The sequence below is a fragment of the Thermobia domestica genome, chromosome 16 (genome assembly GCF_964235325.1).
Source record: "Thermobia domestica chromosome 16, izTheDome1.hap1.1, whole genome shotgun sequence".
In the NCBI taxonomy this organism is placed as follows: domain Eukaryota; kingdom Metazoa; phylum Arthropoda; class Insecta; order Zygentoma; family Lepismatidae; genus Thermobia; species Thermobia domestica.
Window position 1 is genome coordinate 5,327,800 of NC_137469.1, and position 12,304 is coordinate 5,340,103.

Here is a 12,304-nt window from a genome sequence, read left to right on the forward strand (position 1 = left end):
TCACTAGTTATAATTGAAAGATGTCTAAAGCCAAGTGCTCTACTGGTGTGAAGCTACGTAGTTTTAGAATCATATTTTGCCATTTTTAGGGCACAAGTGCATGAATATTTTCAAAGACTTTAAGTCATAGAAACCCGATCTCTAGCTAATAACACAGCCAAGATAATTTTAGATGTGATTGCTCATACGTCAACTTAACATCTCAGGTTAATCCATTTCAATGTATATTAGTTGATTTTATGCAGATGATCGTGTCAGGATTGGATAACACTGTCATGCGAGTGTGTGGGACAAGAAGATACTGGTCTTGTAGGTAGTAAGATTGAACTTCTGTCAACTATGAAATCTGAATCAGAGACGTTAAGTTTTCAAAAGTCAGAGATAAAAATGGTTAAACATCCGAACAAGGTAAAGCAAACCATTCATAATAACAATAATAAAAAAAGACATTATCTTCAACTTCATTGTTAGTAATTGATAATAATTCAAATTGAGATAGACCTCTTTGCTTGTTTCTTTATTCTTGATATTGTTGTGGTTATTCATAGCGTCTGAAGACCAGAAAACCATCACAAATTTCTTCTCCCCCTTTTTTTTATCAGACAAAACAGTCAATCGCTCAGCCCCTCTGTTCATGTTAGTAATGGACGATTTGACACCATCAATTAGCCAGAGTCCTTCTGTTAATGGGCAAATACGCTGGAGGCAGTTGCGATGGATGGGACTCCAGGATTGACAGCTTAGACAAGGGATATTAATGCCTTAAATGGTCTGTCTTCCTTTTTTTTTCTTTCTCACTTTCCTTTCACTACAGTTATTATTATTATGTATTAATACTCGTGACTAGATTGGTCTATATGCTGAAGAAGGGTTGCCAGACTTCAAATGCTGGAAAACAAAGATAAGTATTTTCGTAAATCGATACTATTCACCGTGGTACTACAACGAGCAAAGATCTTTTGCTTTAGTTCAACTGGTGATTATAGGAAGATCATGATCATTGACCAATGTATAGTAGACCCTAAGTAGGGTGTGGTGGGAGGAGGAGCCACCCCCTTAAACCATCTTCCTTAAAATTTTCTGATTTTTATTCAGGTAAATATAATAAATAATAATATTAATATAATGTTCAAAATAATAATACTAATAAAGAAAATCTTATAACTTATTTCGTTCTAAACAAAAAATTAATTAATTAATTAATTAATATTTGTTCTAGGATGAAACAGAGAACCAACTTTAAAAATTTAGTATTTCCAGCCTACTACTTCTCCCAGAGAAATAGACCCTTTATTTATATTTAAAATTTTACCGCTCTGTAATAGTGTTTTTTTTGTTATTATTAATTTGACAACGATTCCATACATTGCTGAAGGAAGGATGAATTTGGTTTATCGGAAACAGTATTTCATTTATTGTGCTACTATGATTACTTGCGACTTCTTCTCCGTTTGCTGCAGAGAAGTTTCAATAACGATTAATGTACACATTTAGACAACACTGGAGCGACGGAGAGGAATCAGATGTGAAGTGAATGATTTCCTGTTTGAATCTCCAATAAATTTGGCAACATAGAAGTTTTTTTTTTTTTTTTTTGCAATGTTTATCTCTTATCTCTCACTTTTACTACTAGCGTTCCCAAGGTTCCATCTTCTTTAATGTCATAACTTCTGGCTTTCCAGACCAAATTTCGCTACCAATTAATTCAGATAGATTCCCGTTGCATCACACTACTAAAAGTTACGTGGCTTCGCCGATAATCAAACCAAAGACCAAACCAAAATCGCAAACCATTCAATGGGAGAGCGAGTTTGATTTTATTTTGTTTGTTGAAATGTAACTCCCTTTTCAGCACCCAGGCTACATGAGACATGGAGTAAGAGTTTAAGGTAGAATCTGAGCTACCGTGTTGTGTTCAATATTTTCCCATCGACAAATCAAACCAAGAGCCACGTGAACCAATGACACGCGCTAACCACTAGATTAGCGGGGACGATAAAATGAAATTCCGATACGTGTTACAAGAAAAGGCATTGATTGGTTGGAGTTTAGCATAAATGTACAGCACCAAGGCTATTTGAGACGTGGACCTACAGTTTAATCTGAATCATCGTAATGTATTTAAGGCTCTTGCACTTGGAATCAAAGCCGGAACCTTGGGCGCGTGCTAGCTACTAGACCAGCGGAAAATGTTCTTTGAAAGAATTCTTCCAGAGACTAAGTGCTCCGTCGTAATCAAGTGAGTATCTCGAGCTTCCTCTGAAATCTCAAGTTCGATTTCTATTTTGGCTTACCTGGACTAGTAGGGATGTGCACGAGACAAGATTTGTGGCTTTCTCGTCTCGAAAATGTGCTGTGAAAGTGATGTCCCGACTTGGAAGAATGTATATTTCTCTATTGGAAGAGCTGTGTCTCGACTCGAATTTTGTCAGGAAGATCCTGTCTCGACTCGTCTCGTGCGCATCCCTATGGACTAGTCATTCGAATTCCTTTTTAAGCATACGTATATTCCGTTTCATTTACCCGCAGTGATAAACAGAAATTGTTATTCTTTCATGCAGTGGTGGGGAACGCGGTGGCTCAGTGATAGAGTAGTTATCTCTGGTGGTGGGGTTTCTGGTTCGATTCCCGGCCACGTGTTTGTGTTCGTGGGTTTTCTCGGGGGTATTCCCCTTGCCTCCCACATGTTCATCCCACCAATTCTTCCATCATCATTCATTTGTCTTAATCATCCGCCCCTTTTAGCCAGAAGGATACAATTGTGGAATGTTAAACTCAAAGAAAGATTTCTAATGCAGTGACCCTTAGCGTGTGCGTTCTTGTTTGTAAAGAGGGCAATAGACTATTTAGGAGGTATTCGAGATTTCATGATCTGTTTGACTTTCTTCTTATAATCGGACGAAAACCATCAAAATGAAATGAAATCTTTGAGCTTTACGTCCCACGGTTATGCCGGTTGGGCTAAAGGAGAATGAATGAAATGGTGGAATGAAGAAAGTGGGAGGAAACGGGAGAACCCCGAGAAAACCCACGCACACGGTGTTTATCCACCACAAAGTTCACTTGGCGGGGGCTGGGATCGAACCCGGGACCCCAAACACCAGAGGTGAACGTTGTACCACTGAGCCACCGCGGCCCCAAAAACCATCAAGTATTTTACAAATTGTCAAAATTTTACAGTTTTTTAATAAATAATAACTTAGATTCTCCTTGGCTGATTTTAAGAATTTTGGTGTCCTTTTTCTGGTTTTTAGACTGCTTCGACCAAGTCTTACGTTTAGTCTTATGCATAGATGGATTGAGTTATGGTGATGGGGAATGCTCAAGACAATCACATTTACCCAAGAGAGCACTAGACCGAAAAAAGGTTGAGAACCACTGCCTAATCAATCGAGACAATAAAATTTGATTTATTCAAAAAAAATTATACGATAAAACTGAAACAGCTGGCAACCTTACTCCAAGCTATTCTTCCCCTCCATTGAATAAAATCTAACTTTAGCAGTGAGGAAAATATAAAATATTTCTTTTTTGTGTGTGTATATATACTTTCTTCTGGTAAGACTGTTAAATACTATTGTTTGGGTGGAAAAGGAACAGGCGTCGCTGAACTGTATTCACACACAGAACAGGGGATTAACATCATGTATCTTTCAGAGATGCCCAAAAAGAATTTTTTTTTTGAGGTATGGCCAACTTATAAAACATAGTTCATCTCTCTCTCTTTTAGATAAAAGCCTATCATTCAGGGATGATTGACATAGTCGTCCGGGACATAAAAGAGAGAAAAATTAACTAATTTAAATTTTGATCAGGAAATATAAAACAAACAAAAATAACAGGGCGTGTGAAGTAAGGTCTATTAAGTTAAACTAATGTCCAAAGAAAGGACTTACAAACACCAATTCCGCACCTACATTTGATTTTAGAATATTATACACGAATAACGGGGAAAAAAAGAGAGAAATGATGAATTTATACCACGGGCGTCGTTAACGGGAGGCGGGGGACGCGTCCCCCCTAGATTTTAGTTAAATATACACGAAATAAATTATACTACTTTTTGTATATTACTTTTCTCGGAAAGAGAATTTTGATTTTGATTCACCCCCAGATTTAAAAAAGCTAACGGCGCCAGTGTTTATACCAAGGGATAGCTTTTATGGAACTAAACCAGAAAGCTTGATTGAGTGCAGTGGTAGATCTAGAATGTAAAAACTGGGGGGAGCAACCGGAATCCAGACTACGATATTTATATCATGAGTTTACTATACACTTTCTAAAATATATACATAATAGTTTTAATTATTTTTGTCACTCAAAGACTGAGGGCTTAACCCCCCCCTGCTAGATCCGCCACTGGTTGAGTGTAAATTTTCATGCGTAGTTGTAAAAAATTTGACACAAACGAATTTTATTGTAAACCTAAAAATTCATGCTTGCGCGCTATCTATAAACATGAAACTAATAAACTCTGTGAATAGTCTCAACAAGTTTTTCGTTATAATACTAGATAGTTGACAATACACAGAATGCTTAATGTCACATACGATATATACATGTAGCCCATTTTGTTTAGGCCTAACTATATTGTAATTAGGGATGGTAAAAACCGGTTTTTATAAAAACCGGACACCAGTTTCTAGAAAAATCGAAACTCGAAAAACCGACATTTCGGTTTTGTCCAAAGTAGGTTCGGTTTTTCACCAAAAACGGTTTCGGTTTTCTCCAAACGCCGGTTCGTTTTTTTTTTTTAACCAAAACCAGTTTCGGTTTTCTCCAAAACTGGTTTTGGTGAAAATTTTTGGAAAACACAAAACTATTTCTGAGGAAACGGAATTGGTTTCCGAAGAACAACAAAACACTATTCTGGTCAGAAATAGAACGAATTTTGAAAAAAAAAAAAAAAATGGAACTAGTTTTGAAGAAAACCGAAACTGAATCCGGTAAAAAGCCGAACCGGTTTCGGAGAAGACCGAAAAAGTTTTCGGTGAAAAACCAGTTTTCTGAAAATTCAAAAAAACTGGTTTCGGTTTTCCTAAAAACCGAAAACTGAAGAATCGGGTTTTGTGCCCATAACTAATTGTAATTTCGTCTACATACATATAAAATGATGTTTCATGTACTCAACCAAAACACCCGAACATTCAACATGTGACCCGAAGAGGACTACGACATCACCGAGGATTACGAGAATTCACGAGGATTTGATATATAGGACGTCGCAGTACATTTGACTGTATCAGTCTCGCCAAATTGACCATCATGTCCTTCTCTTGGTTGCGTCTGGACTCTGAGAACTACCTTACTATACCCTCTCTTGGCTGCATCTAGATCCTAAGGAAAACCTATTTTTTTCCTCTTGGCTGCATCTGAGCTCCCAGAGAAACCATACACCGACCTCTTGCCTGCGTCTGACTCTGAGAGCACCGTAGCACAATCTCTTGGCTACGTCTAGTCCCTGAGAACTCCCTACCACAATCTCTTGGCAGCGTCTGGGACCTGAGAGAAAAAATACACCGATCTCTTGCCTGCGTCTGGACCGTAAGACCTTCTTACCACAATCTCTTGGCTTCGTCTGAGCTCTGAGAGAAACCATACACCGACCTCTTGTCTGCGTCTGGCTCTGAGAACACCCTACCACAATTTCTTGGCAGCGTCTCGACCCTGAGAGAAATCATACACCGACCTCTAGACTGCGTCTGGGCCCTGAGAAAAAACATACAACGAACTTTTTCTTGCGTCTGGGCCCTAAGAGCTCCCTACCACAATCTCTTGGCTGCGTCGGGGCACTGAGACAATCCTAACCACCAATCATCAAGTTAAGGGACATTATTGGTCTTCGGACAGCCTTTTGTTAAAGTATTATACTCGTACTATGCTGTATTATAGTGAAATTTTTATAATCAACGGTTGTGAGAGAAAGTTCTAATCCCGTGTACCATCATTTGTCACTATCAACCTGCTTCCCGCAGAATTTTACAATATTGTGAAAGGTGAAACTTATATAAATGTATGCATGGCATTGAGTTGAACAAAGTTATATTCTTTGCAATCAATTCTTATGATTAGTTTTCGAGAAAATTCACAAAAAGTATTTCTCATGGCATTAAACATTGATAATAATAAATTCTGGTAGAGAATAAAAAAGGATCACGCACTAGAAGTTTCAATTTCGTCCGGTAGATGTCAACCATTGGAGGACTTTGCTGCCATCTAACGGCGAGATGTGTAACTTCTACTATCTTTGTTTGAATAGTACAAAATTGGATATAAATATCCACCGTTAGCCGTTAAGATGTTAACGGATTTACTCCATTAACGAACTCATCCGAGATAATTCCAGTAAGAAAGGCTACTTATCCTTTAATTATAGGCAACCAACATTTCTTTGTTACTGTGCAGGTTGCATAGAAAGCTAGGGAATGCTAGAACTTTTAAATGCATATGAATAGTCACCGTTAGAATTGAAGATGTTAACGGATTGACTCCATTACGAACTCAGCCGGGATAATTCCAGTAAGAAAATATTTTATCCTTTAATTATAGGCAACCAACATTTCTTTGTTATTGTACAGGTTGCATAGAAAGCTAGGGAATGCTAGAACTTTTAAATGCATATGAATAGTCACCGTTAGAATTGAAGATGTTAACGGATTGACTCCATTACGAACTCAGCCGGGATAATTCCAGTAAGAAAATATTTTATCCTTTAATTATAGGCAACCAACATTTCTTTGTTATTGTACAGGTTGCATAGAAAGCTAGGGAATGCTAGAACTTTTAAATGCATATGAATAGTCACCGTTAGAATTGAAGATGTTAACGGATTGACTCCATTACGAACTCAGCCGGGATAATTCCAGTAAGAAAAGCTTTTATCCTTTAATTATAGGCAACCAACATTTCTTTGTTATTGTACAGGTCGCATAGAAAGCTAGGGAATGCTAGAACTTTTAAATGCATATGAATAGTCACCGTTAGAATTGAAGATGTTAACGGATTGACTCCATTACGAACTCAGCCGGGATAATTCCAGTAAGAAAATATTTTATCCTCTAATTATAGGCAACCAACATTTCTTTGTTATTGTACAGGTTGCATAGAAAGCTAGGGAATGCTAGAACTTTTAAATGCATATGAATAGTCGCCGTTAGAAATGAAGATGTTAACGGATTGACTCCATTAACGAACTCAGCCGAGATAATTCCAGTAAGAAAAGCTTTTATCCTTTAATTATAGGCAACCAACATTTCTTTGTTATTGTACAGGTTGCATAGAAAGCTAGGGAATGCTAGAACTTTTAAATGCATATGAATAGTCACCGTTAGAATTGAAGATGTTAACGGATTGACTCCATTAACGAACTCAGCCGAGATAATTCCAGTAAGAAAAGCTTTTATCCTTTAATTATAGGCAACCAACATTTCTTTGTTACTGTACAGGTTGCATAGAAACTAGGGAATGTTAGAAATCTTAAACGGAATATGGATTGCCATCGCTAAAGTCACCGTTAGCCGTTAAAATGTTAACAGATTCACTCCATTAACGAATTCGGCAGAGATAATCGGTCTAGCTAGCTATTGCGAAGAACAGAATTCAAAAATTCGTTTCTGCCCCAGAGTTGTCGTGTGGGACAACGGACGAACGTACCGTTACTCGTTAAGATGTTAACGGATTGTTGCGGTTAACGAACTCAGCCGAGATATTCACTTTAGCTATTTATTATCAAAAAAGTTATTTCGCTTTCGTTCAAAATTTATCGTGTGAAGTAATGGACTGACATTAATCATCGTTACTCGTTAGTATTTTAACGGATTGATCCCGTTAACGAAATCAGTCGAGATAATCACTCTATTTATCTCTCACGATCGTTCACGACCTTCGCTACCGTTCAAGAGTTCTCGTGTAGAATAAATAACGTACAGCAAATTGTGTCTATTAGTGTTAATATTTTCCAAACGGTGACACACACACACACACACAGACACAGACACACACACTCTCTATCTTGTTGATTGATTGATTGGTTGAGTAGTTTTAGGCGTTGAACGGTTTCAAATCCAAACAGTGAAGATGATGGAAGTGTATGGATGAGTATATCTAAATGAAAAAAGAACTTCAGGCACTTTTGGATATTGATATTTGTAACTGTAATAATAGCAATAGGAGTTACTACTTGGTTTTCGAGATAGTCGAATTTTACACTTTCTTTTTTTGTTAAGTTGGCCTATTTAACCTTGATTTAAGACTTCCAAATTTCATTCTATTTTCCTCTGAAAAGTATCTGTAATTCAACAAAGAAATAATTATATATGATAATTAAATTGATATTGAAAGTAATATGGCCCATGGCTAGCACTTTATACTATTTTATATCGTAAACGTCAGATCCTCTGGTATTGTAGCAGAGCGGTGCTTGAGCGATTGACAGCAGAAATTCAAACTCCGATTACTGATAATTTCAGAGCTTTGTCTTATTACAAGCGTAAACTCTTCAGTCAATGAAGTGCAGGGCGTGGATCATGGGCCAGAGTTGATGACGATGGGTTTTGGTGGGTCGGAGTGGGTCACGGTGGGTGGTCAGAGTGGGTCACGGTGAATGGTGGGTCAGTGGGGCATGTGTCGAATTTTTATTGACCCACGCCATCTCTGTTGTACACAAGTTACCGTGAAAATTTATCAACATTATATAAGGGCACAAACTTTAAATCTAGGCTCACATTACTCTCTCAGTCTTCACAAATTTGGAAACCCAAAACAAGAGCATTAACCGCAAAGCTTTACACTGAGAAAAATCCGTTCTCCGAACAGTAGTATATTGTACAAATATACGGAATCCTCTTGCTTACTACAGAAATCAGTATGGATCATACGTTATCCATATGCTATATACGCACTGCCCTTAGATGTTACATCATGCCGTTGCAGAATGTCTGATATCTAACAGTCTTCCTTATATTACATACATATGTATGTTATCTTCGTTAGCTATATGTTATATACGTCCATTTGTATGTGAGATCCTGACCGTCTATATTGTTTCATACAGAAAGTACATATAGATAGAATACTTATACGGAAAGTATTATAAAACATGCGTTTTCAGTTATACGTCTGCTGTATGTTAAGTCCAAAAACTACAGGAATTATTCTTGTAACCTACCATTTTAAGTATACCAACTACAATTTTTTTCTCAGTGTAAAGAGCACACATACACCAAGTTTCACTAAAACTGGATAAATTTTAGGAAGCTGTCGTGCAAACAAACAGACGAAGCGACACACGAATGCAGATTGAGTGATACGGTAGAAGCTCACTTAAATAAAAGGTAAGATTAAGGCAAATTAAATTAGCTTTAATTATAATAATTATGGATATAGGAGAATGAGTCAGACAACATTGCATGTTAAAATATATATATATAAAAAAGTACTCTTTCTTATTTGATAAATTCTTCTGAGCTTGAAAAGAAGAGAAGAGAAGAGAAATTAATTAATTTATTGTGTGGAGAATTGCTTGATTAAATTCTGCTTAATTTGGAGTCGTGATTAGAGTGTAGAATACCACAATAGGTAGGTGAAGCTAAAACTTTTAATAAGATCTCCTTGAGAGACACGAAGTGAGCGTTTATCTCTACAATCAAAACATTCAAAAATATCTTCTGTTTCCCCCTATTTCAAGAGCACTCACATGTTATATTTGCATGTCTGATTAGGAGATTTTAGACAAAGAAAAACGTAATTGATTACTATAGCTTTAAATGAGGCAAAGGTCAAAAGTGTTAGTGGTTAAATATAAGGTAAATATTATCATCTACAGGGTGTTTCACGATAAATACCAAATGCTTTGCTAAGCTATAGCACTGATCAAGGAAATTGAAACTCTACTAAGAGACACCACATGGAGTGGATCAATGGATCGTGGGTCAAGTGAGTCAAGATATGTTTGGGAGATCAGTCGATCATGGGTCAACAAGACGTGATCCACTGCGACCAACCACGACCCACCGACAAACTCTGACCCACTGATCCATTTTGCTCAGTGTATTCTAGGTAGGATTTTCTGAGCTCTGGTGAATTTGTCTACGTTTTACGAGGCCTTCACTTTGTACTTTGTACTTGTACTTTCAAGACCTTCATTTCTCTTACTGTTTCATTTGTTTCTATTTACTTACCTGAAATGAGTATACCTAAGTAAAAAAAGAACTTCAGGCATTTTTGGATATTGATATTTGTAATTGTAATAGTAGCAATAGGACTTACTACTTGGCGTTCAAGACACAGCCGAATTTTACACTTTTTTTCTTTACGTTGACCTACATTACCTTGATTTGAAACTTTCAAGACACTGAAAGTATCTGTAATTCAAGAAAGAAATAATTATGTATGATAATTAAATTGAAATTCATCGTAACTCGGCCCATGACAAACACTCTACCATTTTATCTCATGAAGGTCAGATCCACCGATGTTGTAACAGAGCGGTGCTTGAGCGATTGACCTAGAAATTCAAACTCCAATTTGTGATAATTTAATAGCCTTGTTTTATTACAAACGTAAAGTCTAGTTAGTGGAGAGGAGGGCGTGGATCATCGGTCAGGATTATGGATTTTAGTCGGTGATGGGTCAGACTGAGTCACGGTGGATGGTGGGTAATGGTGGGTCGTGAGTCTCGGTAAGTTGGGAGTTAGTAAGTCAAGTTTTAATTGACCCACGCCATCTCTGAGAGAAACATCTTTCTTCGCACGGGAAAAGTAAGGTTTAATAAATATAAAACCAAAAATTTGAATATTGCTGGAATTGAATCATCCTTTCCCTTTTAGGATCAGAATTTTCGATAACACTAAAATATATATTCCATTACTTTTAATGAAGAGCTTATATACAGAATTTCAAAGTTAAGTAAATTTTTACGTTCGGCATTTCTGAATAAAGAATCGGTTATTTGAATATTGTATAATTACACTGTCCCCTTTTCTTCTTTAGAATTGGAATTTTCGCAAAATGAAGTGGCATAAGGAGTTTATATGCCGTATTTCATTTCCTGATTTTCCCTTTAGAAGCGGAAATTTTCCAATACATACAGGGATGCGCACGAGACAAGATTTGTAGCTGTCTCGTCTCGAAAATGTACTGTAAAAGTGATGTCTCGACTCGAAAAATGTATATTTCGCTTTTGGAAGAGCCGTGTCTCGACTAGAATTTTGTCAGGAAGATCCTGTCTCGACTCGTCTCGTGCGCATCCCTAAATACATATAAGGAGTTCATGTACTGTATTTGATTTCCATGATTTCAGATTACAGTTTTGACAGAAAATAATGAACTTCTCGTAAGATATACATTTCAAAAACCCTTTCTTGTCCCTCGTTATCGTAACAATCAGTCTGTCCTAATTCCACGTTTCTAGCTATTGTAGAATGGCCCGAGAATTAATGAGTGAGTCGCTTCTATTTTATAATGGTGAGGTCAACTGAAACTTAATTACAGATAGTATCTGTGAAAGTACCAATATAACTCAATATTAGGTAATCCCTGTTGAGTGTGTCTCAGCATTTTAGTTTCAGCTTTTCTACCATTATATATCGCAGTTTATATAACGCGTCAAACTTTTTTCTACCATTATGTAACTAATCTACTGCGCGAACTAACGAACTAACAAACTCTATGGCCTATGGAGCCCGGATCTTTAATGCCGCGTTCACAAAAGATCTTAATTAACTTCTGTCCTTAGTCAACTGGATCCGATTTCTACTTTATCCTATTTCTGTGGGATCCATTTTAATATTGTCCTCCCATCTGCGCCTAGGTCTTCCTAATGGTCGTTTTCCGACTGGTCTTCCAGTCAAGACTTTGAAAGCGTTTCTACTTTCTTCCATTCTAGCTACATGACCTGCCCACCTAAGCCTCCTAGACTTGACGACCCTAACAATGTTGGGTAAACCGTATAAATTATGTAGTTCCTTGTTATGAAGTTTCCGCCATTCCCCATTCCCGTTCCGCTTGGGTCCGAGTATTCCTCTCAGAATCTTGTTCTCAAATACTTTCAGTCTATGTTCTTCCCTCAGAGTAAGCCACCATGTTTCAGAACAGAACAACAGGCATGATTATCGTTTTATATATTTTAAGCTTCAAATTCCTCGACAGAATTCGCGACGACAAGAGATTTTGAACTAAATAATAACACGAATTCCTTGCTTTTAGTCGACATTTAATTTTTTCGTGAATATGGTTTTCGTTTGTTAATATTGATCCTAGATATTTGAAAGTATCCACTTTATCAAAAGTATTATTTGATATTTTA